Here is a 25,086-nt window from a genome sequence, read left to right on the forward strand (position 1 = left end):
ACATTTCAGCTTTGATTAGTTTTGATTATAGAGTTAGAATCCAATCCTCCTTAAGAAATAAACACATGGAGATGTTATCATGTTAAAAGCATTTATTTAAGCTACAATTCACCATTACTTAAATCAAATGTTTAATTTGAATGTAAAGGGCGATTGTGCAATACCAAGTGATAATTATAAGGAAAGCATGAATAAGATTTAAAAAGAATAGACAACGGATAAAAATCTTTATGTTGTTGCCCATAAAATATGTACATCTGTGCATGCAGATCTATTGATTTGTCAAAAGTCAGGGATCTTCTGGTCATGAGTTCAACATATGTAAGTTATGGTACAGCTTTAATATGCTAAGATGACTTCCACATGACATCAGCTATCTGACAAGTAGCCAAATAAACATCACTGCATTAGACCAGAAGAAGAAATTTAATTTGTTAAAGAGGGATTAGTAAAGGATGAAATCAAGTATATGCTATTATTCAAAATATTTGTTAGGTGAGTCAAACAAGGGTAAACCTGCTGCTTTATAAACATATTTTAGTCACTGAGTCACCTTTAAACATTGCCGGTGCCAACAAGTTTGCATGATGTTTGACCCAAGCACAGTTTGAACAACCTAAGTACTGCAGCAGTGAAACAGAAAAGCCTCTGCAGCGTTTGAGCAAAATAAAAAAAAAAAAAAGCTCTCCACACAATGGCTCAGGCACTGGCCCAGGCCTCCAGCTCCTCCCCAGAGGTGCAGAGAACTTTTAATCTAATTAAAACAAGACTGGGAAAGACAACTTGAAAGATAAGGGTGCCATAGATAGTCGGTCGCCTGGCACCACTGCTATTCATCCTTCTCAGTTGCAACTAAAGCTAGTTATTAAGTCCTTGAGGGTGCAGTCAAGAATGGTTCACTGAGCGACACTGTTAAATAGAAGCTTAGTTTGACAGCTGCGGTGTTGAGATTGACAACACAATCACAAAAGTGGGCTGACACAAAACAGGCAGGAAAAACTCATCTTTTGGTGTTTTTTACTTTTCCTGAAGTAGTAGAAACATAAACAACCAAAACAGCACAGACAATGCAGAAGCTCCCTTTAAGATATTCCTGGGGTAAGTTGGAAAACAGTATACTGGCACAACAGAAGGAAATAACTGAATGAATTGAAATGGCATAGTGGGCTTAAATTAAATACACAACCTGGCGTATAAATAGTGCTTTTAATGTATTATCAACACTGCTTCTGTCTTTATCTGCATGCACGTTAATAATAGTTGGCGTTTGTGAATCAAGTAGGGTGCAGGAATGGGAGGGGAGGTTTAACTAGATGTTCTTCCATTCCCTCCAGAACACATATTTGTAAAAAGCCAGTGGCGTCATCAGTTTGTCTTGTGGCTCAGAAAATCTTATGCGAGTTATTTATGGCTGACGCATCAACCAGGTCCACAATGAATCTTAAAATGTTGAGATGAACAGTTTTTATTTGCTAAATAAAAAAAACTGTTTCCACAAGAGGAAAAATGAATGCGTAGATATGACATGTTATGAGTCCCCGTGATTCCAGCTCTACATGACTAAACAAGAAACCAACAAGACTGCTGTACAAAGAAAAATGTAAAGTATGTGTTGTATTCTGGTTCAATAAGAGTTCATAACTGTCAATGGGCTTAAATTAAATGTAATGCACAGTAATTAGTTAAGGGCTTTGTGTCTGAACCACAATGTAAAAGGTTCGGCTGCACCAAACGGACATATGACATCATATGTCCGTGGATAACTGCCTTAAGTTAGTAATGATGATGAATGCATTAAAGATAAATCCAAATAAACAGGATGTTTGGCCGGAACAAAGTTTGCTGCTGATGGTCTCTTAATAGGAAGTCACTGTTGTCCTGGAGTTGTGCTGTATTTTGGAAGTAAAACATCAAAGCAGACTGGTGATTTCCTCAATCTGCTGCCTCCACTACAAGTTCGCTTCACTTCCCTGAATGACTGTTCTCTTTTCCCTAGCATAACTTTTAAACATTTTATTTTAAAAAGTAAATGACATGCTGTCAGAAAGAATATTATTTGGATATTCTCCGAAGGAATAAAACACACTATGGCTCTGAGATAGTATTTGCAATGCACAACAATAGCTGGCAATACAAATTCTGCAGACAAAGACTCATCATTCATTTCATTCTTCCAGACTTGAAGATAGTTCCAAGCTGTGAAAGTGGCTTTCATGTATTGCTTTCCAGGATAGTCGTGCACAGCAGGTAATAATTCTTCTACAGTATGTGGTAATAATTAGTAATCTTCATTTTGCAGCTGCAGGGATGTTTGCTGCACCCTCAAAAACTGCTTCTGCTTTCTGACACATCTCGTTATAGTACCTCTACATGCTTGTGAAAACAATGGTGACAAGAGCTCATTTACTGCAGCAATCAAACTCAGTATATGGATACACATAAACAAACGCTATGGTCACTTCCTGAAAAGCCTTTATTAGTAATAGAAGAAGCGTTACTATTTCAATACAATGCCATTTTATTTATTTTTTAAACCACAGTCAAGCTCTTGCATGTTTTTCTCAATATAAATGAAATACATTTCTATAAAAGCAATTAGAGTCTATCTCAAATGCATTCATCCAAGCATCGCAAACTTAATTAGGAGGACTACCCACAGCTGTGCCTATATGCCACATGCTGGAATGATGCCATAAATTTAACCTTTTAGCTGTGGCTTAAACTAGAAACACAGCACTTACCATTCCATAAGTACTAAGCGTATTACCCTCTCATGTTCACTTTAAGTCCATACACAGCGATTAGTTAATGTCGTCGTCACCAAAATCCAACGGCGCGCTGGTGGAGAAATCCTCAAAGCAGAGTCTGTGGGATTTTGTTTGCCCTTTTAACACTTTTCATGCCGTTTACAGGCGCTGGTGTCTTAATTATGTTGATGGCATTGTCAATGATATTCATTTGTTTGAAAATGAGATAATAAGCATGGAATGTCATTATAAGTTCCACGACTTTGCGTTTGACTCACTATTAGCTGTAATCTCCCAATTGCAGTCAATTACTGCGCTGTTTGGAAGTTACACGGTGACCTTATCCAAGCTGACAAATGACCAATTTCTTCACACCCCTCTGCATCCCAGCATGCTTTGCCTTTTCTTATTTACTGCCTAGATTCTAAATGCCACATTTGTTCCTGTTTATACCCATAGAGGCTTCTTTTCATCAGGGCTACTGACATAAAAAGTATTGTTTATATACATTTCTTTACCCTTCGTTTGTCTGTTAAAAACAAAAACACACAAAATGCTTGTGGTGGGTGCCTTTCAGCACGAAGAGAAAGTGCACGCTTCCTTTTTTGAATTGGATGAGTTGTTCCTTTGAATTTAAATGTAAATTGACTCATAAACATAAAAATCTGTAAATACAGCAGTCACAGAGTAGTGGAACTAAATATAGTTTAGGCTGAATGCACTATATGATTTTTATGATAGAGTAAACCATAATCACCTGTACCAACAAACTGATAATGGCCTCGGGCTGGCAGTGTTCCTAGCCCATCTTCTTGGAGTAACGACCCCTCAGAGTCACTGATGTTGCTGTGTATGCTTATGCTACACTGCTCTGCGTTTCACCATCCTTCCATCCCACACAAGAGGTCAGGTTCACCTTCAGTCAGGCGTTAAAATGAAGTCCACTCCCTCACCAAGCCCATCACTCAACACTATTTCAACTCCTGATTGAACACATAAAATGTAGTCTTATGAGCTGCCTGATTCATATATTTTCCTGTAAATGGCATGGGACTAGGTCTATCTGAAAAGGAAGTGGATTTGTGATGTAAAATAGGGAGATAAAAGACAGCGCTCCCTCCTCTTATTTTGCAAGAAGCGAAAACACAGAGTCCCAGTATTTGTCTCTGGCTGGATGCAGTGCAGTATTTATATGTAGTACCTGCACTAATTGAAAAGGGAGTATGCTTTTTTTAAATACCACAATGTATTAATCTTTTCCGTCTCTGCTGTAGTTCAAGGATCAATGTCATTGCATAGTTTTTCCAGGTTAAACACACTGATGGATATGGATTTCATCAGCAGGATTAGAGCACAGGGTCGCCCAGAGTGCAGTGCCCCTGAGCAGCTGTGGGGGCTGTGTCACTTGCTCAAGGGCACTTACTAGTTATAAGCTTGCAAATGCACCCTGGTGTCAGCAAAAGGGATCAAACCACAAAAAGCGACTTAAGGATATTAGTCACAGTTTTTTTTTTTTTTTTTTTAAAGCTCATTATGTTTAAATTCATATATCTGAAGTTAGTTTGTCAAGCAGATTTTCTAATCTCTACTGAATGTTTAAAAACTATTGTTTGAAACATTTACTGGCAACAACGTCGATAATCATCAATGTAGTTATTCAAGCGGAAAAATTAAACATTTAAGGATTTTGTCATCTCAAAGAATTTATGTTTTCCTTCCTTTATTACTTTACAATAAATATAACATAGTTTAAAATAGCCTTGACGTCAGTCTATCATATTCTTGTATATACAGTAGTGACTGGAACAGAAAACACAAAGGCTTTGTGTCTATCTTTGTCCATAAGCTACAGAGACAGGTAACAGATACGAGTCTTGTGATGTAGGATTATGATTTGATGATGAACAAGGCTGCAGTAAAATGATGTGTGTCTATTTAGCTATATACAATACATTGACTTTAATGAAGATGAAACATTAAACAGTGAGTGTAGTTTCCATGATCGAGGGTGCATTGCTACATAAACTGTATCATGTATGTATTATCATCTTATTTATAATAAGACTGAATGAAAGCATGCGTCATAAAGACATACTGATCCACAGACTGAACAGCATTAGCATGTTAGACTCCAAACTGGATTTTATGCTTTGGCTGATACTTCTGAACTCAACCCTTAAACTAACCAAGGACACACAGTGTTATGTAAATGTAGTGTTAATGTGGTGACGGCAAGATGGTGAAAACTGAAAAGAAATATCGGACTTTTCTGTTTATGAAAGACTCTTTCCAGGAATGTTTCTGTTTAACACTCCAGTAGGATCCATGCCCCTCCAGGAAGTTTGATTTCCAGTACAACCACGGTTTTTCTGTTGGACAGTGAGCAGCTCCAGCGAAGCGGAGGTCCTTAAGTGCCTTCTCTCACCTTTGTGTGTGTGTGTTTGTGTGTGTGTGTGTGTGTGTGTTTCTTGGACAGGGGCCACAGGATATGTGAGACTGAAGGTTGATGGTCCAGTGCCTCTGCCCAGGAAACTGCCTCCCTCTCAATCACCCTATTCAGAGTGCTGTAAGCTTGTTAGGTGCAGTATTGCTCCTCTTAGTCTAATTTCCTGCATGACACAGGCATATTTGTTTCATTGCAGTTGCTCCATTAACCATTCACCCTATCACCATTTTTAGCCTGTCATAGTGCAATGGGCGGCTTTACTACAGATTTATACTGGGAATCTCTTTTGCAGGTGAATCCCTAACATTAAGCTAAAGTCAACATTATGTCTCTACTAATAAACTCCATTAAAAACAGAACCCCCATGTTTTTCTAGGGGCTGATGTTAATGTAAATCACGCACTGTGCTGCCAGCATTATATATGCTGACCAAGCATGGCCACTTTAATCTGCATTAATGCTTCACTCTTTCAGTTAAACACATGCTCTGCTCTGATGCTTCTGTTTGGCTGAAGGTGCTCTGAAGTCAACAACTGTATAACGTGGTGTGATTGCTGCGATACACCTACAGCATTATCTTCTTTGTTTTGTTTTGTTTTGCTGATGTACTCTGCAAATGTTGCCCTACAAACTAGTTGACTGTGTCAGTATCTTTTACCAGAAACAGAATTATATTACATTAGGCAGTAGTATGTTGTAAAAAGTGTTCCTGATTATTTTATCGCCAAAAGTCAGAACTCCACACACTCTTTTAAAACTAACCCCCAGTATTCAGCCAGTACCCCTTCCATTTGAAGTTGCATAACCCTCTCTCAGTTACTCTATCTGTGCATAGCCAGATCCCTTGTGACTATTGATCTCACTCCTTTTCAACTGTGTTACGAGAAAATGTTCCATGAAATATTTATTTTCCCTGTATTTCTCCCGTCTGCAAATCTGGGATTTCCTTCCCAGTCACACTTGCTGAGCCCAGCCATTTTTGAAGTGTGGATTTAGCCCTCAGTTGGCACTGACTAGTTTAGAGCTGCAACACTACATGTTAAAGGTTGAAGTGGAAGGAGCATAAATACAGGTTTCTTGGCCACTATAGGCAGCTCTGTTATTACCTCACCCTCCCATCTAATGCTGGTGGAGATACAGCCTGTGGAGACCGTCTTTATATGTATCCACAAGTATGACAGTTTTTAAGCTGACTAGGGTTGGCTGTTTAAAATGGTGGCAACATTGGTTTCCTTATTTAGACCATGCTATATTTTTAGCTGGCTATACACTCAGTGCTCTGAGTGTATAGCCTGTTCCCTTTTTTATATTTTTTTACTTCTGTCTTTGTCCCAAACTTACAAACACTGTAAGTTTGCACAGAATCAAATTCTGCATAAAGCCCCATATGCACACACATCACAGCATCCATAAATAATACAGTGCACATAAATTAAACATCGAAGTTGAGTTTGCAATAGCCGCTCGCTAGTTGGCCAGCTAAGATGCCTCATTCACTCCCTCCAAGACTTAATTAGAAGCCTTGAATTCTTGTATGGAAAACAACAGAAGAGGGGAAAAAAGAAAAAACAAACACGGGGGAAGAAAGCCACAGGGAGCGAACCCATTGATTTCCCACAATGCACTATGTTATAACATTCTGCAATAATTGTGGGCTATATGAGTGGACGACTACTTCAACGGGAACATTTGATAAACACCGGGTTTCTTCCCTCTTTTATTCACCTCCTTTTAAAGGATAGTACTCCCTACCATCTCCTTACAAGTCTCTAGTTGCTTCATGCACATCAGTTTGTGCTTTTGGAGGCTGTGCAGATAAAGTAGTAAGATAAAATTGTCTGCTTAAAAATAAAACACAGCAGTTGTGTACCTACAATGTCCAGATACATAAATAACTAAGAGTGAAAAAAATATATGAGACTGTGGTTTGTATCTGATCATTAATTTACTATTGAATCTAAATTAGAAGGATACAGGCCTTGTGTAATCAGTTAAATATGTATTTATCATTAGATTTTTTATACTATATAATTATGATACTATTAGATTTAACTTCAACCATAGTGATGCAAATTACAAAACCTCTCAAATCTAACTGTTCTTTTACAATAACAGTATAACACAGTGTGTGGCAGCAAAGTCATATTATCTCGACTAAACTAACTAATTATTTTATTTAAGTGAAGTATTCAAGTGAATTTGTCTTGTTCCGTTTTACTTGGTTAAGGTTAGAGAAATGGTCTCTTTAACTTTTATATCTCCATGGTCTGGCTTTAACTTTTATACATCATGCATTATACAAAAATGTTATGTAACAGCTACAGTATGATATGGTTCAGTATGATATCTGTAAGAGGATAACGGTTTTTCACTTTATGATCCATACCCTTTACACTCAGACATATTTACACCTAAAAATACAAATCTGACTTTTAGACTGTGCTCATTCTGATAATTCAACTCATGAGCTGCCTGATAGGAGACAATCTTTCTAAGCAGGTCACAAAAGTACATGTCCTTCTGCTAGCTCATTCTTAATTATGGCTTTGGTGATATTGAGACTGACATTTAAGATCCCTTCACGCCTGCGTTTTTTGTGAAAGACCTGAATGAGGCCCATCTGGTCTAAGTAGGGCACTGGGGATGACAGCACAGCAGCATGTTAATATGTTCTCTCAGAGATGAGGGGGCTGCTGTGTTACAGAGATGATGATGCCGCTCCCAGTCACGTTCACTCACTTAGAAAACGTTGTCTCCTCTTGATCATTCTTGACAGTAACAAAAGGGGTGAATATTCTCTAATCAAGGCCAAAAATTCTGATCACTGCTGGCATTTCCCTAATCAGCCCATAATAGCATTTTGAGGACAGTGTCAGCGAATAATGGAAGGTTAGCCATACTAAACAATAAGAGATGACAAGTTTCTTTCAAAATGGAAAATTATCTCCCTGAAAGACATGCATTTTAAAAATACAGGTGGCACAAAAAAGTGACATCAGGTTACCTGAGGGGACTTTTAAAGTCATGAGGTAGCCTGATGAGAAGCTTGTCATACATAACTGAATAAGAAACTCTTGTGGAGTGTTGTGTGACGCTAATCTATCATTTCTATTCTGTTTTGTGTAGTAACTGTACATTTACTATCCTGCCTCTATAACATTTGGAACTTTAATTGTGTAATTAATATTAATTAACTGTATAAATAATATAAATTAGAATGTATAAAATATTTCAGTGATTGACATAAAATGTTTGAAGGTTACACAGTAATACAACACAACTGATGTTAAAATACACTGCTGCCCCACAATCTTTCTCTAACCTTAACCAAATGCTGCACATGCCTAAACACAACCATACTGTACAAAAATATTATAATCCTAATGTCCAAGGTGATTGAAAAAGGATTAAGGTTACTATGGGTCTACCCAAAATTAAAAAAAAAAAAAAAAATAATACAGTTCCACACAACAGCAACACAGCATAATTTGGCATCATTTGCTATGCAATTGCCAGACTTCAAATAATATGTTTGAAAGGAAGCGTTACGAAAATAATGATGAATCAATATACTTGTTGGAAATATGAAGTCTATTACCAAGAATAATGAGGCATGTGGGCAGCACTGAATCTACAATAGACACAATGAATACTTTGTTTCCTATCCTCATGAGTGTGTCGTACTAGAATTGGAAAAAAGGCATCTGTGTCTATAGAAGACCAATCGTCCAGCTCATTATGAAGAAAAAGAAAGTTTAATATCTGCTCAGAGACAAGAACTAAAATTTCACAGTAATCACTATGCATGAAATAAAAAGTGAACAAAAACCTTTATTTCCTGTAAATTATCTCCCTGCATCCTACACTAAATTATAGTTATCCAAGAATCAGGAGGGGTCCTTTGCTTTCAAGTAACAAGAAAGGAACTGCATGAAAAAAAAATGTCTGTAATAAATCTGAACTAGGTACAGTACAGTGAAATTAACATCCTTGCTGTTTTTTTCCTGCTTGCTATCAGCAGTAAGCTGACTTGCTTCTCCTAACCAGTCTTCTTACTGTGTTCTCCCTTTGAAACAGCAGCCAAGCTTTCCATTAGGTCTCGCTGTGCTGTCAGAGCCTACCTCTTTCAGAGAGATTATTTTACCTTTCATATCATATCAAGTGTGCAGCAAGATCTAATAATACCATACCCAATTGATTTAGGGGGAAAATGTAGCGCTTCATTGGAGAAAACTACAACAACCACCAAAAAAATGTCCTCTATTTGCAAATGCCAGCAGCAGCATCTGTAATCCCTCTGGATAAATACTTGTCTTTTTGCCTTAACCATAATTAAAAACGCTGTCACACTTTTTCCTCTGGCATGTGGAATGAAGTCTGGCAGGTGAGAATTGTGAAGGGTAACCTCTGAGGCATTTTAAAATGCAGTGTGCCATGACTACTGCTCACCTCTTCTCCCAACAGAGAAGGTGGGAAGGTGGTGCAGAAGTACAGGCCAATTCCTGCTGAGAGACGATGTGGAAGAAGCACACATCACTGAGATAAGAGCAAGATTGTGTGTTTATTTTTGATCTTTTTTTATGTGAAAACTGAATGTTTGCTAGACAATAACGCATGAGATTGGGCTGGTTTAAGGAAGCAGAATTTGAGAAACACAAAAACAAAGCTAATAGGAGCCTTGACTGATCACAGATACAGGATTACGCTCACAAACACATACATTCCTGACATAGAGCTGCCCAAATAAATAAATAGTAACTCAAGTCCACTATAGTGACCACAAATGTGGATTTTCTAGCTAATCTGTAATTCCTATGATCATTACCAGCAGAATAGTTTTTTTTTTTATGTTTGGCATCTCGCTGAAACTTACAACAGTTGATAACTTTACTTCACTCTCTTTGTTTCTCTCTTTCTTTGTAATTGATTTGAGATGTTACAGTTTACGAGGCAATTGAATTTAACAAGACTTTAGTGCAAAACAACAGCAGCTGGATGATCAGCCTGTGCATCCAAACTTGTGATGTTGAGAAGAGACACATCAAACTTGGTCTCAATAAAGCCTTCTCTAAAGAAACAAGACATCTTGATTTAGATGCAAAACACAATCCCATGCTCGGCTGGCTCCTCCCATGAGGGACCAGGAGATTAAGATTTAATGGTGATACCGAGGGAATGACACTATCTGTCTGCAGCCTCCCATCTCTTCACACAACATCACCTCTGCTGCTTTTCTTTTTCTCTCCTAAACACAGATGCAGACGCACTTGCCTACACAATCATGCATACACACAGTTTGGGTGCGCGCACACACACACACACACACACACACACACACACACACACACACACACAGCAAAACGTACGGTACTGTACTGTTGAGATTGGAAAAAGAGATGCACTTTTCTGTGCCGTTTAACAGTGTAAATTCCAGTGTGTATGTTGACTAAAGTATATTGTATGCAGGTAGTTTTTTAGATTACATGTCTCATAAGAAAAGCAACTTCTGCCTTTCAATATTTCACTCACATGTGCTGTATATCCTCTGACTGAACATAATATTAAACTAAATTACAGTTCTAGGAGGGCTGGAAATCACCAGTTTCCAGAAGCAACACGTGGAGAGAAATGCACAGTTCATGCTGTACTTTCAATCCATGAGTTTAAATTATTTATGAATCACATGTACTTTCTTTTGAAGCTCTGAAGAGCTCATGGACTCATTGTAAATTTAAAAAGGATGCTCCTGGAGAGGCTAAAAATCCAAGGTGACAATGTAAACCTTTTTCTCAGCTGGCACACATCCCGCTCTTTTGACCTGCTTGTCCTGGCTGCATTGATGAAGGATCAAGGCATTTTTCAGCAATGACTTGTGTGTCAATGGTCAGACAGGTTGAGTCAGGGGACGCTGAATCAGTCCTTTGACTGAAAGTGACATGAAGCACATAGAGTAAAGCCAAAAATTCTAAATGGCCTAAACAGGTCAGCTGTCACAAAGCTAAATGTGTATGGATAAAACTAAAGTACAGCTTATAAGGTGATGGAATAAAAATGTGTTTTCTCTTTGTTGTCTTTCACTAGAAAAGAAATAATTGCATGTTTCAGGAATAAACAGGAGAACTGCACATTAAACTTCAAAATAGTTGCAGGTAGTAACAGTCTGACTTAACAAACGATACAGAAAAAGGTTTTTTTATGTTCGTTTTTGTCCATTCCTCTCCAACCATGAAGGCACCAGGACTGACGTATGAGAAATGAAGTCATTCAAAATGAACACATAAGAGACTGCTGCTTACCGGTTTGGGAAGCAATCATCCCCACAGCCATGGCCTATTCTTTTCTCTCTTCTTTTGCTTTGGTTGTGCCTGTTTTCAGTCTTTTATCTAGAAGTAGAGGAGAGAAAAGAAGTAGAAATAAAAACATAAAGATCACACTTTCAAACATTGTGAAAACACAATGTTTGGAAATTAGATGGACACAGAGGAGACAGGGAATCAATAGCGGGTACAGTGACAGCACATCAGCAAATGCTTTACTGTCAGCTGTGCTTTCAAACTACATTAAGTAAATCACTCACACACACTTTATCTTCATTATAAGATTTTTCTGTAGATGTTCCTGACGCTAGCTCCCTAGCAAACCGTAGGACCTATGCAAGATGAACTGTCCCCTGCCTACTATTCTCTCAGCTTTAATGAGCACCCTTATCCAGACTGCAAAAGGAAACACAGAGAATGGTCATTATGCAAAAGGCGTGCCTGACTTGGTAATGTGATGATGAGAGAGAGAAAGATAAAGGAAGAGGGAGAGAGAGTGAGGGCAGGGAGAAGTACCTCTTATAAGTCCAAAGGCAGACAAATTTAAAAAATTTAAATAAAAAGTTTAACTCAGGATACTCTTGTTAAAATCACTCTTGACACGCCGTGCTATTAGTAAGCCAATAAAAGTTCAAGGACAATAGTAGCCGTCCTGTTTTTTGATCATTTATCCCTTGCGGAGCCTGAAACCAGTTCCTCATAATGGCCACAGAATATTGATGGGCTGTGAGAGGGTGATTTTGCTGAATCCATAATAATCACGTTTCTTTCCTCCGTTGATATCACAGATGAGTGAAATCTCTGACATTCCTGATTGAATATGGATTCTTTAAAGCTCTACAAATAATTGTAACATGACAATATGAGAGCAAATCTTACAATCAAAGGCCGTGTTTTATGCTGGATGGGCTGTCATGAATTCATCCACTGTACAGAATAAATCTGAATTACTTTGATGACGCCCTGACCTTGTGTCTGACAGCACCTGCAGTTCAAATATCATCTACAGCTGCTAGGCAGGCTGACACACATGTTCAGGTTGTATACTACTGACTTTGACAAACCACAACTACTAGATGGATTGTTAGATTTTGTCAAATTATAGCCTTATGGACACCGTCACTGTCACAAAACCAACATGGACGGCATACACTGTTTTGACAAATGCCAAATGTGTGTTTACTGTGCTCAGCAAATGAAGTGATCACAATTCCAATTGTAACTACAGTATATCATTGCACATAATCTCATTTAATAGCCTTTCACCGACAATCTGTCATAATATGACCTCAGAAAAAAAAGAGTCACCAATTCCCCCGTCTGCCACAAGCTTGGCCTTGATTCATAAGGACGCATTAGCACAACATTTACCAGCTGGAATCAAGATACACACCAATCAAGACAATAGTGTCTCGCCTTAATTATGTGACCATAAATTGCCTTAATATGCAAGAGCACCTGGATGTTGTTATAAACATCAGAGCTTCATCAGCATTTGTTCTTAACTGCCACCCAGATAACCGGTGACGATGGTGAAGGGCGAACTGGGAATATTCTTTGTTCAGTAGGAGGATTCATTCTTAGAGAGCAAAGAAAGTCCACAGCGGAAATGTATAAGGAGAACATGTGAAGATCTCCTAGGTCATGGTCACATATTGGAGAACGGGAACGCTGATTTACAATTCAGCTATAGTTTTATGATAATAATGTATTAAAAATCTGCATCCCATGGTGCAGATTCAGCTGTTTAACTAAAACAGGGTTGTTAAAACACTTTGAACACCTTTTAAAAGGAAAAAAGTTTGATTGGCTGACATACAGCTTCTATACAATGTAATATTTATTACCACATTACATAAGATATTTGGCAGTTTTAGCCACATACAAGAAAAAAAAAAAAACATATCCAACCGTCTTTTCTTTCAACTAATGATACACAGCTAATAAAGCAGAACCAATTCCTTTGCACAGCTGGGCATCTTTTATATGTTCCTTTCGATCTTGAACATTTGATTGCTAGTAAGTACATGCCTGATTTATACTTTTTACAGTGGGCCCAATGACAAGAAAGCAATTAATCACATTATCATGCCAATTAAGAAGTTGCTCTGCACCAGTAAAGGCAGAAAAAAACCAATGGGGAGTGAGGCCCTCCGGGAAGTTAATGTTAGCTGTTTAATTACATCCATCACTCCCACTCCTCCACAAGGTTTCACATGAAGTGATGTTTATATACAGAGATTTCCATACGTTGGCCTTTCGTAACAACTTTTTTGTTCATTTGCATTCAGTGTCGATGGCCTCAGATATTTCTCGTTGTCAATCATATTATATTTAGCAGATTAATGCTGCTCTTAAGATAATATGGTCCAATAATTACCATGAGAGATCAGCTCTCCTGGTAAACATTACAGCGATACATTCAGACTAAATAGAGGACATTATAGTTGCAATGGAAGAAATCACTTTGAGTTTGACATCACTGACTTAGGGATGTTACCCCAATTTCATTAAACCTAAAGGTGAAATAACTAAAGTGAAGTGATAAATAGAAGTTATACACTGAGCCAAACTGTGTCAAAATTATTTTCGATCATTGTCAAAACACAGTTTAGAGATGGGCAGCATACAAGTAACACATATGTTTGAAAAACTGCTTTTAATGACTTGATTTTGTTGTTGAATGGACATCACATGCAACTGAGAAAGAAGTGTTGTCTGTGTGCATAATGGATTTTTCGAGTCTTGCTGTAAGCTAAATAGGAGCTAAGTATCTTTGCTAACATGAAATCAATGAACCAGTCAAAGTGGTAAGGAGATCTTTGGATACAGGATTTGATCGTCTAAATGTTGTCTTGCAAAATCAATAACCAATCAGCAATGTCTAACACCAGCCATATCTTATTGATGGAAGGTAGCCTGACATTACTGTTGTTTTGGAATCCACTGAAATGCGTCACTGTTATAGTAATGTCCTCCACCTTTCTGTCTCTCCCCTTCTTTCCTTCCCTCTCTTTGCTGACAGCAGTCGACATTAAAGACAACGTGCACTGTAATTGTATGCAAAACATCAGTCTCTACATATAATATATGAACTTGAACTGTTAGTTGACCTAGAATTACCATGGCATGACTTTCCTTCTACTTGGTACGCCATGTTAAGTCAGGAACTCAAACCTCCCTGCACTACTTGTTTTCTAGCGATCTCTGCCCTACCCACTGCTGATTACCTGGATCAGGTGTGTTCAGTCAATCAGAAGCTTCTCAACTCGTTTACAAAAGTATTCAGACCTTTAAGTAATTCAGTACTTTGTAAAGACCCATTACAGCTTTGAGTGTTATCCTGACTAGATTTGCACACCTTCTGGTCAGTTCATACATTCTTCTCACAGCTCTTCTCAGGGACTCAGTCAGATTGGATGGGAAGTGTCTGAACTGCCATCTTCATGTCTCTCCACATATGTCCTATGGGGATAAAATCCGGCCTTTGGTCGCACCACTCAAGGACAGTCACAGGCTTGTCTTGAAACTAGCATAGTGTTTTTATGGCTGTAGGATTAAGGTCATTGTCTTGCTGAAAGGTAAATGTCGCCCCAGTGTTAGTTTGAGTTAAACCTGCAGCAGGTTTTCTTCAATGATCTCTGTGTATTTGGCTGCACTCATCTTTTCCTAAATCCTAAATTGTGCTGTGACAAAGATTCTGAATACTTTTGTCAACAAGTCTAAAACCTTTTTTTTTTACTTTGTCATTGTGGATTACTAAGTATATATCATTATCTATAGTACTGTAAAGTCCTATTGGATGATCTGTGAAGACAACGTGCCCTTTGGGTAAACCTCTTCACATCAGCCTTTGAAAAAGAAAAGAATATTGAATGCCAGAGTACATAAGCAACGTTCGAGAAACGTATCAGATTAACTTATTATGCAACTAAAATGTCAAGATAAGTGGTGAAGTAAATTTCTGTTGTTCTTTTTAATCAATTTGTGAGGCTCTAAGAAGTGCATGCTAAAGAGCAGTGAAGGAAATAATGTAATGTGTAACACAATCAATATTGTTATGATTGCAAAAGCTGGGGAAAAGAAGTCCCAGGTTATAGTTATCTGAATATTCCTTATCGGCACATCGCACAGTGCTCCTTTTGGATATATGTGTGTGAATGTTCATGTACCCATAGCTACTGACATTTCCATTTTTCATCCTGGAAATGGACCTGTTTCATGTTTCATTTTTCAATTTGCTGTAATCACACTGCATGTGTGTGCATTTGTACATCTTCAACGCATTTGCTCAGTGTGATACACTATGAAGACACACACACACACACACACACACACAGATTGTATTTTGTGTATGTGTGCGTTCATTTTGACAGCGGGCTCCTTGAGGCCTTTTGCATCAAGTGGAACCATTCTGACTGGCCGTGGCTCCAGGGGCCTCAGCGTGACTTCTGAGAGGAAGAGAAAGAGCCGCGCGGCTGCGTTTGTGGTGAAAGAAACTACGCTACCACATGCTCCCTATCCATTCCTCTTAGCCAGCTCAGTGGCCCATACCTTGCCTTAATGAGATGCGGCAACACACACAGACACATGTAGCATGTCTACTGTAATTATACTAGAAAGCCCTGCTGTCTCCTACACCCCCTGGTGGCATCATGCAATCCACTCCAAATGGATACTCTTAAAAGGGTAAAAAAACAAAGTCTGTCATGTACAGTGGCAGCTCTAACAAAAGTGAAGCTAAGAGCACTGGAGCACACAGCAAAACACTGGTTGAGGAGGAAAGTTTTGTGCAATAGGAACTGCTTCAGAAAGCATACTTTGAGAGATAGGCTGATGACGACTCTGCATATTGCATGACATTTTAAGCATCTGTCTGAAATTTACTTTAAAGGAGAGGTATTCAATCCCAGAATCATAAACATGACACATAAGTGAGGAGTCACAAGCATTTTTTGAAGCTACAGTTTACAGTCTGGCATTAAATTTAACAGATGCAGTATGTTTGGGTACTGGCTCTCTCTTTTCTGGGTTCATTTTACTATAAGCCAGTTGCCAGGTAGGTGCAGATGCTGTAGCAGAAGAAGTAGAATAGGTAAGGTTGTGTTTTATTACGTTTGTTCAATCAATATAGATTAGTTCCGTGTTTAATTATTGTTCATTGAATTATAGATGCATACAACAATGAATATGGTAATTATACACATTTACACTTAGTAGTAAAATTAAGATGTTAATAAAACTATTTGTGAAATGTTAATTAGATCTGCAATTCATTATACCATTTTATAATTCTATCTTTTTCAGAAATAAATTACACTTAGTAACTCAAATTGGACTTTGTGTTAGAGCATTTACGTTGTGTATGTGTTTTTTTCTTCTCCACAAAACACTGGTTTACTACTAGTCTGGATTTCTTATATTTGAGCACAGTGCTGCCTCTGCAGACTCTGTGTGCTTGACTTTTGTCTGGTACACTAGCTGCTTATCTTCTAATTACAAAGACAGCTCTAGAGGTTAAACATGGCCTAAATAACTGAGTTAAGAAAGAAAATGAACCAAAATGACATTTGAATAAAACCATACCAAATACAATAACCATGGTAATCAATCTGCTGTAGCCCACTAGACTAGAGCTTCCACAGTATCACGTGTTTCATCCTGTGTTCGGTTTTCTTTGTCTCATTTTGTTCTTGTAACATACTGTGCTGCAGCATGTAGTCATTTGACAGATAACTAGAGCTGCAGCAAGGCCAATTAATATTTTCCACCCACATGTCCACTTTCAGTGACATATATATGTTCGACACCAAAGTTCATGAGGGTCAGGACACACTCTCTACAGACGTCCCTGTGCAGACCGATAATGTGTGGCTGCACAGAAAAGTAAACTGGCTGCTGTCTGACACTGCTGCTGTTGTGAAGCTGTAACCGATACTGCGATTTTTAAAAAATGTTTTCACTTTTCCTTGTTGCCCAGTCAAATAAAACAAATAATAATGTATTATACAGTCTAAACATAGCTTTGAGAAATGGTCAACCACAGTGTGAAGTACACCATAAACTGGATTATACAAAAGCTTTGCTGTGTTAATTTAGATTTCAGTCAAACCAGCTTTAACACAAACAAGTGACTGAATAGCTGTCAGTTTGAAAGACAGGAATTCTCCACCACAGCACTCTGTAGCATCCAGTGTCATTTTATAAGTACTTCAAACCATGCTATAAATAGACTGCCAGGTACACAGCAGCCAAAGCACCTCCACCCCCCCTGGGGAAGCTCTCTACATTTGTTCTTCCCTCAAGCTACTGTACACTACTTCTACAATATTTTACTGCTGAGCAATTGTCATCATGCGGGCTTCTTTTTCTCTTAAGATCATTGCAGCTGTGAAATGAAGCATGTCTTCTCAATGCCTATGCTCCTCCCTCACTCACAGATGTACATTTTGGTGATAAAATGATGTAAGCCATGAATTAGTGTGGGATAAATATGGGCTTTTATGAAGAAGCGATTATCATTTGACACTACCCAACTGACAGTTTGGCAGGTGCAGCCATAGTGCTCTCACTACCTCCCTTTGAGCTATCCATAAGGGTGACTATGAAATATGGACAGCAGCAAATTGAGATTCATCAGGCATGCCTGCCTTGCTCACTGAAATCTATATTCAATTTTGGAGCATCTGTCATGGCAGCAGCGGGCTAAGGCATGCTGGGATTGAGAATAACTTAAGTGTTTTGAAACTGTACGTAGTGAGAAATAAAAAAGAAGCTTTTTATGCCTCTCCTTCTTTGTGCATGTAAATTCACATCAATTAATTTGATTGCAAAACAATACTTGTTTTCTTTACACATGTGAACTTCGACCTGTCATTTTTCAGGCATTACTAAAATAATCAGTGCAATTTTGAACAACTGACAGCATCTGGAAACGTGTACGAATGCAGCAATCTAGCTGCACAGTGCTAACAGTTGCAGGCAACTAAAATGACAACCTGGGCAAGCAATGTAATCTTGTGTAGCTATACCGCTGCTGGGTAAGGGATATATGCTGAGCAATCAACAAATGCAGCACGTGTTGGTTTTACACTGTTTAACATTAAGTCACATTTGAAAATGTCCTGAAATGATGAGAAGTGACAAAAATCTAACAATCGAAACCAATTATTTTCCATTGTGTGTTACAATGCTGATACAGGAAAAGAGCAAAAGTGAAGATGAGAGCACGAAATACTTGAATTAATTCAGTCAGACTCAATTTTCCTTTCCCTCATGGTTATTAGAGTTTATGATTAAGAGGAAGTAATTGGCTAATTATCTACAGAAGGAAGAAGCAGAAAGGTCATGGTTTCATGTGCAGGGTTGGTGTCTCAGCGTCTTCCTCAAGGACACCAACAATCTGTAAGATGGTACACATGGCTTCTCGGCTAAGGACCTGCACTCTCACCATGCGCCTCGCTTGATTCCATAAACTCCTTGTTTTGATGATTCAATAAAGAAAAAGATGGAAGCAGTTGTGTTCATCCGCTGACCTTATGTTCGTGATTCGACACCATCAAAAATTCAGCTCGCTTTCCCCATCAAACTGCCATTTGCCATGTTATGACCCTGATGTTGGCTGTAGACTCTAAAGGGCTTACAGGGAAGACAGAATGTGATTCAAAGGAGGTACTCTATACAGTGATGCAGCATAAATAGTCTAAAACAACATCAATGTGAATATCAACAGAAATATATTTACTGTAGACACAACATTGGGTATAATGTCTAAAGTTTTTACAGTTAGTAAAAAAGACAAAAGACGACAGTTGCACACACACACACACCAAGCCTGTCAGCAATATAAATTAAACTAAATATACTATACATAATGGCATCCAAGCTATTTGAAAAACTACCACCTACGGGTTTATGTTTTTTAAGGCAATTCAGCAACTGGGGCTCTCCATCTGTTACTGTTTAAATGTAAAATGGCTTCCACCTTCAAGGCTCGTCATCAGTGTGTCACTACCCACAGAGAAGGCATAATGGCACCAGTAAAGTTTTTTAGTAGTCCACACTGAACAGGGAGCCATGTTAGCTGATAGAAGAAGCACCACTCTTCATTTCTAGTGAACAGGTTATAAATCTTGATTTTAATTGTAAGGTTTGTACGGTGTAAGGTTATTTAATCTGATATTTTACAACTTATAATGCAGTTGGAGTGTGGCCATTTCTTCTCAGGGCGACAACTGATTCACTACATCGCTTGTCACGTGCTGTGGGACCAAAAGACCAGAAGAAGAGAGAGTACGTCACACTTGATTTAAAGTAATCACATCGGCTTCCTGTCAATTTCTGTATTGATTTTAACATCAATCAATCAATCAATCAAAATAAAGTAAAAGACTTTATTTTGAAACACATTAAACCGTACTGGTCTCATTCTTTCAGTACATGAACCAACACGGTCTCTGATGCAGACCATAAACTTCCTAAATTAAAGGGCAAGGCCATTTGGTCTTCAAGTTCCCCCATTTTTAGAGGGCACAAAGGCCACTTGACTGGGCACTAAAATAGTCAAACTGAAAACATTACAATCTCTGCAATCACTGGAAATCAGCTGGGTTTTAAACTTTAACCATATATAACAATGCATAGTTAATTAGCATTAAATCCATTTAATATTCCATGCCCAATTAACTTCCTTTTATTCTGCCGTGTCGGTATAGCACTGATTACATACATTGCCCCACACTTCAGTGACTGAGTTGTTGTTATTGTAGCCAATCCAGTCAAACCCCCAGGAGACCACTCTGGTTGCTGCTGCTTGGTGAGGTCTCTTGGTGGTCTGTTCTTCCCCTGCTGCTTTCTTTTCCTGCTGTTCCACCTGCTCTCTCTCCCTCTCCTTTTCTAAGCTTTGTTCACATTCCTGACTCTCTCCAGGAGAGTCCGCTGGGGCTGGGATATATGATGGAATACATGGTGTTAGTCGAGATGTTTTCTCTGATGGTTAGTTACCCATATCTAGGTTACAGCCATGTTCACAGCAGTTACTTCCCCCACTCTTCACGGATTGCTCAACAGAACACTTCTTAGACCATCTAGACCATCTAAGTTGTAATGCTGCATTACAGAGAGGTGATTAAAAACAAATATTATTATAACACAAGTCCATAAAAGAAAGGATATGTTTTGAATACAATTACTCAGCACAGCACCAGAGACAGTTCCCACTCACAAATCTCCACAACAAAGCTTTATTTGACTGTATTCATGCTTTAAAATGCTTTATGATGCCTCCATGTTTCACCACTGTCACTATATTTTACTAAAACTGCATTGCAATCATTTTTATTTGTTGTGTGCATTAGTCTCAAATCGTCTTGTTCACATTTGTGCCTTTTAACTTAATCAGCTCGTCAGTCACCTGTAAAACACTGAATTGGCTTAACCTTGTATGACGGGTGCTATACAAATAAAGTTTGATTGATTGATTGATTCATTATCATATCTACTGGTGAACACACACACACACACACACACACACACACAACAGAAATAGATTGTTTAGCTGCCTCTTATTTTAGCACATTTCCACCCACAAAAGTGTCATTCACTGTCTCTATAAGCGTGTTATCTAGGCCAGGCCCAAGCTATATGCTGATTTGCACACGTCCAAATGTGTATGCAACAATTTCACCTTATTCTTCCAATTGACGATTATTACTCAAGGTAAATGTCAAATAATAAGCGTGTTTCAAATGCCAAAAAAAGATGCAGGTTACATCAAACTTTAATTAGAGTGTGTCAGTCAAAAGAGAAGCATAGCAATGACAGATTTTTTTTTTTTTATTTTTTGCCAACAGCTTATTTTAACAAATGACATTACAGCTAGTATGGTTCTTATCAGTGCCAGGCAATATCATGCCACATCCAATCTCAAAAAACACCTTGCACTCCGTGTCACTCATCTCTCCATCAAAGTGCCTACTATGACTGGGTGAAATATGCGACCACAGAAAAAATGGATGAAGAGAGGTGGTAAGGGTGAGGGATTTAATGTGTCTGCTATGACTCATTGGTAATTTTCTTTTATTTAATTAAAATAATCAAACAATTACACTTTTTCTTATATTCAGTATATGCTCATCTTTCAATCTGTGAATGTGTGTCACATGAATCGATAATCTTCTGCTTGCTGATGTCCACGGTGGCAGATTGAGTCTCTGGTGATTTCAGACATGGCTGTGTGTGTGTCCTTTCAGTATATATGAAAAATATTTCAAGATCATTGTGTGAAGAAGTTCTGTTTATGAACTTTGAAGTGATCTTCTTTCTATATGCACGTGACACTGGAGTTATTTCGGTTAGCACGTTTTTAAATCATGTGTTGATTTGTTAATTTACTTTCTGCCGAGCTTGAGGTGTTGTTCAGAGTCGGCTAAATCTGTGTGAACAGGTGAGTTAGTCAAAGCCAGAAATTTATTATGGATCCTGGATAACAAAGTAATACTGTAGCTGTACAAAAGATAACATGCTGTTTTTCAGATGCCAAGAAGTGTCTGTGCTTCTAGTCTTTTAAGGGCTGTTATCGCTTTTAAAAAATAGTAATACAATATAATTCAGCTCAGAAAGAGATTTACTGTATCGCTGCCCTGCTATGACCGTAAATGAAAGCAAAACACCATGCTTTTATCTCTTTACTGTTCTCCTCTTGCTTAAATGACTGCTCTGGGATCAGTTCAGTCCCTAAGCGGAAGAGAAGTGAAAAAAGGTCACAACAGGGGAATGGGAGAATGGTGCAAAGCAAAGAAGCAACATCTCTCCATTCAGAGGTCTGCTAAGAGATTGAGTTACAAGGGTGCATTACTATTTTCCAGAGCTACCCTGGTCACTGGGTTTATGTCCTTATGTCTGACTGAAAATGGATTGGGATTCTTTTACAAAACAGCAATATTTTACTAGATTTGTCTCAAAGAACACACACAGCCTCACACCTAAATATGATTACCAGGAATGTGGTATGTTTTATAGTGTGTTCCGTCTGTAATGAAGACAAATGTCACACAAATGTCAAGAGGCAGGTGTAAGCAAAAACACTAATGTCTGCAGAACACAGTTATCTGATGGCTGTAAATTTCAATCCAAAGCAAACAAAGTACCTCTGTTTTCATTAGCCTGCATTAAATATGGCATTTAGGTGTCTTTCTATGCTGTCAAAAGATGAGTGAGAATCAATGTGAACTTAAAAAAAACAAAAAAGGCAAAGTAGTATAATCAGCTGTCTGTCTTCATGTGTGCATTTTGCTGAGCAGGAACCTTTAAAGAAATTGATTTGGTTCTGATAGCCCCACTTTACTATTTTCAAAGGAGAATAAAGTCATTTGGACACATTCACTGATTTGTCGACTGTCTAACATACATGCACATAACACACTGGTCAATTTAAACATGGAGGTTCATGCATCCCCCTTTGCAAGCTAATCAATATAACTCCAGAACTACCATAAACACTGATTAAAACAAACCTAGGTCACACAACACAAGGCCACAGCACAAGAAACCATGAGATTATGCATAAAAACATAGGCGACACACAAATACTGCACGTTTAGTTGAACATTTTATAAATGTAAATGTTTTGATGGCCAAACACGACAGTCGGTGGTGTCTTAGACTTAATATGACCAATGTCTTTCTATGGGAATTAGAGGAGCAAACACATACTGTAGATATGCCTCTTTGGTGAACTCCTCTCTACAATAAAGACAATATGAAGACAGTATGGGGGAAAAATAAGGTCCTATATAATTTTCCTCGTTTGCCACAGTGGATTTTTTCCAGCTGCAAATGGTGTCATAAGGTTAATGTTGATTTAATATGCAATTATTCTAAGCTTCTGTCTGACAATAAAAGAGTTAAATATAAAAGATTAAAATCATATTCCACTGCACATAAATTAGATGAAATGCTGAAGTATACAGACGCAAGGTAGTGGAAAGAGGAGTTTATTTGTTCACTGCATTGCCAGTAGTCAGACAGCTGGTTAATTGGCTCAGCATTCTCCTAAGCACTAAGTGCACTAATGATGTCAGTCTGGATCTCTACAAAGGTGCATGTGAGTGCTGACAAATCAGAATTACTTAACAAGTACATTAAATGTGCGGTTCAATAGTTTCTGTTCATGGTGGCAGTGCAGCTGTATTACAGCTTAAAGACTAGTACTGATCAAACATGGTACAAGGGTCAAATTTTATGCAAGTAAACAATACACAGTGTACTGTGGCTTGTGTACATGACACATTAGGCTAGTCTAATAAACTTGTAACTTCAGTGCAGATGGTTTGCTGTTACGATTATAGTTCTCACAATTTAAATTTCTTGCGCATTGATTATTTTGTTTTGCCGTTTTTAATTCTGCATGATCAATTACAGGATCAAACTTAATCAAATTTAATATAAATTTAATATAATTTATATTAAAAAAAGGTACAGGTACACTGGATCCATAGTGCACTGTGCTATTTTATTGTTTCACAACTGACTCGGCAGTACAACAGGAAAAACACGTTGGAGTGTTTGTTAATTTTCATATCACCCTTTACAACTCTGTTTTAGGGTTGGTTGGATGGTATAATTCCTTCCTATGATAATAAGTTGTTACCTCATGCTATTAATAATTCGGTTGACAAGCATGGCAGAAGGCAGAGCTTGTCTGTTGGAAGACTCTGAGGAAGAGTAAAGCCTAAAAAGAAGACCTTTCTCTGTAGCTGGTTTGTCAACAAATCAGATGAGAATCACTGAATCACTAAATTGTTGCAGTAGTGTGATTTATAATATTTCATAATTACCAAATGCAAATACCATGTCTAGTTTGCTGACACAAATATGGTGACCTAATATTTCCATCATGAACATAAAATGGCTTTCCAGATAAATAGATATAAAATATGTTCTACAAGCTTTGGAACACAAAAATAAATAAATCTATCCATCTATCACTTATCTAGTATCTATATATATATACACACATACATACATATGTACAGTCTGATCTTTCATGTCCTAATTGAGGAAACCTCACAGTGTGAGTGGAAAAAGTTCACATACTTTTTCTTGCCACTGTATATTTATATAATGTTAACATAACATATCAAAATGCCTTACAGTCTGCCATTATTTAACAGTGCATGTACACTATGTGTCAAGGAGTCTATTGACTGAAAGCAACTCCTGTGTTCATAGACTGCCCCAAGTAAATCCATAAGATACAGTTAAATCGCTATCTGGTCCTCCAGGTCACTAAGTCTGGAGACTGCTGGTCAACATTAGAGAGTGGCTACTCAATGAGGTACTCAGGAAAACCACAAGGTTTACAAAGCACGAGTCTAAGGTACCGACATAGGGCTCTCCTTTCAGTGCAGGACCAAACACACACAAACGCACCGATAAATCACACAAGATCAGATGACCTACCTGTGCCCCCATTAGTTTGACCTTGTTCCCCACAGCTCCTCTTGTTCGTTGGCTACCAAGTAGAATCCTGCTAACTATGTAGCTCCCATTTTAAACTGTCGTGTTGTTAAAGCTT

At 38.1% G+C, this 25,086-nt stretch overlaps 1 protein-coding gene across 1 annotated transcript in view; it reads right to left on the reverse strand.

Annotated features, from left to right (window-relative positions):
• lingo2 (leucine rich repeat and Ig domain containing 2) overlaps positions 1-11,529 on the reverse strand; it is a 69,881-nt gene extending 58,352 nt beyond the window's left edge. Inside the window, exon 1 of the mRNA XM_026358034.1 lies at positions 11,490-11,529. The gene's annotated coding sequence lies outside the window, so the exon portion shown is untranslated. The remainder of the gene's footprint in view (positions 1-11,489) is intronic.
• Positions 11,530-25,086: the final 13,557 nt, after the last annotated feature.

The sequence above is a fragment of the Anabas testudineus genome, chromosome 10 (genome assembly GCF_900324465.2).
Source record: "Anabas testudineus chromosome 10, fAnaTes1.2, whole genome shotgun sequence".
Lineage (NCBI taxonomy): Eukaryota > Metazoa > Chordata > Actinopteri > Anabantiformes > Anabantidae > Anabas > Anabas testudineus.